The sequence below is a fragment of the Leiobunum rupestre genome, chromosome 3 (genome assembly GCF_980474605.1).
Source record: "Leiobunum rupestre chromosome 3, qqLeiRupe1.1.hap1, whole genome shotgun sequence".
NCBI classification, from domain to species: domain Eukaryota; kingdom Metazoa; phylum Arthropoda; class Arachnida; order Opiliones; family Sclerosomatidae; genus Leiobunum; species Leiobunum rupestre.
The window spans coordinates 38,615,185-38,618,674 of record NC_143386.1 but is presented as its reverse complement, the minus strand read 5'-3'; positions in this window follow the sequence as shown (position 1 = coordinate 38,618,674).

The window sequence follows — 3,490 nt, the reverse complement described above, 5'->3', positions numbered from 1 at the left end:
TTTGAATAAAAAGCTAAGCAAAAACTTAATTTTTTCTAAATTGACTGTGACCACGCCTACTCCTGCTTTTTCAGTTGGACCACGACTCTTCGTTTTGCAATTTATGTAAATTTTACGTTGATTTCTACCACTTGCTCCATTCTCCTTGCTACGGCTCTTGAGTTGGACCACGCCTCTTTGATTGTAATTTAATACAATTTATGTTAATTCGACGTTGAATTAAACAACGTGGCCCCTTCTTGAATTTAACCTCGCCTTCTGCCCTTCTTGAATTTAACCTCGCCTTCTGCCCTTCTTGAGTTAAACCACGTTCTGCCCTTCTCGAATTTAAACACGCCTTCTCCCCATTTTGAGTTAAACCACGCCTTCTTGAATTTAACCACGCCTTCTCCCCTTCTTGAGTTAAACCACGCCTTCTGCCCTTCTTGAGTTAAACCACGCCTTCGGTCATTCTTGAGTTAAACCACGCCTTCTGCCCTTCTTGAATTTAACCTCGCCTTCTGCCCTTCTCGAATTTAAACACGCCTTCTCCCCATTTTGAGTTAAACCACGCCTTCTTGAATTTAACCACGCCTTCTCCCCTTCTTGAGTTAAACCACGCCTTCTGCCCTTCTTGAGTTAAACCACGCCTTCGGTCATTCTTGAGTTAAACCACGCCTTCTGCCCTTCTTAAGTTAAACCACGCCTTCTGCCCTTCTTGAGTTAAACCTCGCCTTCTGCCCTTCTTGAGTTAAACCACGCCTTCTGCCCTTCTTGAATTTAACCACGCCTTCTGCCCTTCTTGAGTTAAACCACGCCTTCTGTCCTTCTTGAGTTAAACCTCGCCTTCTGCCCTTCTTGAGTTAAACCACGCCTTCTGCCTTTCTTGAATTTAACCTCGCCTTCTGCCCTTCTTGAATTTAACCACGCCTTCTCCCCTTCTTGAGTTAAACCACGCCTTCTGCCCTTCTTGAGTTAAACCACGACTTCTGCCCTTCTTGAGTTAAACCACGCCTTCTGCCCTTCTTGAGTTAAACCACGATTTCTGCCCTTCTTGAGTTAAACCACGCCTTCTCCCCTTCTTGAGTTAAACCACGCCTTCTGCCCTTCTTGAGTTAAACCACGCCTTCGGTCCTTCTTGAGTTAAACCACGCCTTCTGCCCTTCTTGAGTTAAACCACGCCTTCTGCCCTTCTTGAGTTAAACCTCGCCTTCTGCCCTTCTTGAGTTAAACCACGCCTTCTGCCCTTCTTGAATTTAACCACGCCTTCTGCCCTTCTGGAGTTAAACCACGCCTTCTGCCCTTCTTGAGTTAAACCACGCCTTCTGTCCTTCTTGAGTTAAACCACGCCTTCTGCCCTTCTTGAGTTAAACCACGCCTTCTGCCTTTCTTGAATTTAACCACGCCTTCTCCCCTTCTTGAATTTAACCACGCCTTCTGCCCTTCTTGAGTTAAACCATGCCTTCTGCCCTTCTTGAATTTAACCACGCCTTCTGCCCTTCTTGAGTTTAACCACGCCTTCTGCCCTTCTTGAGTTAAGCCACGCCTTCTGTCCTTCTTGAGTTAAACCACGCCTTCTGCCCTTCTTGAGTTAAACCACGCCTTCTGCCCTTCTTGAATTTAACCTCGCCTTCTGCCCTTCTTGAATTTAACCACGCCTTCTCCCCTTCTTGAGTTAAACCACGCCTTCTGCCCTTCTTGAATTTAACCACGCCTTCTGCCCTTCTTGAGTTAAACCACGACTTCTGCCCTTCTTGAATTTAACCACGCCTTCTGCCCTTCTTGAATTTATCCTCGCCTTCTGCCCTTCTTGAATTTAACCACGCCTTCTCCCCTTCTTGAGTTAAACCTCGCCTTCTGCCTTTCTTGAATTTAACCACGCCTTCTCCCCTTCTTGAATTTAACCACGCCTTCTCCCCTTCTTGAGTTAAACCACGCCTTCTGCCCTTCTTGAATTAAACCACGCCTTCGGTCCTTCTTGAGTTAAACCACGCCTTCTGCCCTTCTTGAATTTAACCACGCCTTCTGCCCTTCTTGAGTTAAACCACGCCTTCTGCCTTTCTTGAGTTAAACCACGCCTTCTTGAATTTAACCACGCCTTCTGCCTTTCTTGAGTTAAACCACGCCTTCTTGAATTTAACCACGCCTTCTGCCCTTTTTGAGTTAAACCACGCCTTCTCTTTAAAGTGAAGAGAGGATTTATTTAAGTGTTACCACAAAATAACCCAATAAATAATAATGCCACATATTTACTTAAGCTATTTTTTATGATAGTCAGTCTCGCCAATGACCATATAAAGCATTACGTAGCGAAGGACTAACAGATTTCCTTGACTGTGGAACTGCCAGTTATGAGTTACCACAATGAGACGTTTTAGGAAAGTGTTATTTAACAGGTGGTAAATGATGGTAAGTAACCTATGGCATTATAATTTTTCTCTAGGGAGCCTATACTTCATTTAAGTGAGTATTAACTTCCATGTTTATGTTGACCTCTCGCCACCAGGTTTTAATAGAAGCTAGGGCAAATTGGCGCTAGTTACGTTAACAAAACAGTCCTAACGCGTGTTAACCAACCATTTTTCGAGTTAGTTCATACTCCCTTTAAAGGGCCACAGAATCGATTGAATTTGGAGGGTGGGGCTGTAGACCTTTAAGAATTGGTTTTTTAACGTGATGCGATTTGTATTAAAAATTAAGCAATGCAATCAACGCGTGAAATATATGGCCAGAGAATTTTTATTCCAACTATGCTGAAGATGGCGCCACACAACATTAGTCAGCTTTCCCATTTCTATTTTCAAACGAGTGCACGATGTATGCACAGTGGCGAGTTTCAACAATTTACTTTTACCAGAAGTAAATGAACCGAAGTTATCGAAATAGCGCTCAGAGTCGGAAGGCGTTTTCCTTATGAAAAAGAAGATAAAATCAAGTCAAATAAAAGGTAATTTCCATACCAGTCTTTTGACGCGATAAATTGCACTTGGGAATTGTGGGTATAGCTATTACTATGTATAAAAAACGGTTTCTTAAAAATAACAATATTTTTATTTCGGCCTAGGAGCGTGCAAAATTTTAAATTCGATGTCAAAATGCCTCCAACATGGAGAGTATAGCAGTCTGATAACTTCGGTTCATTTATTTTTGCTTTTACCAAAGATAATATCGAACTCTTTCTGTTCGTGTGTACAGTCGTTTTCTCGTGCACCAGAACAATATCTTTGAAAATCAGAGCATTTTGGTAACACTAACAAGGAGACATCCCGAGGTGTTTATCTCCGATTTTTTGTTCAAACTCGGGGGTTAAGTAGCCCTTCATGTACCTTGAAAGCTCCTAAAGGGAAAGGTTTCAATGGCCATTCGTTTTGCCATGGCAACCAAAAATGTTTTTCACAACTCAAGTTTAAATTTTATCTGTGTAAAATAGTATGGGAAAATCACGGATTGTATTTAATTGATTTTACCCACTTTTATCAATTTTACCCAATTGTTTTGCCCAAAATTTTAA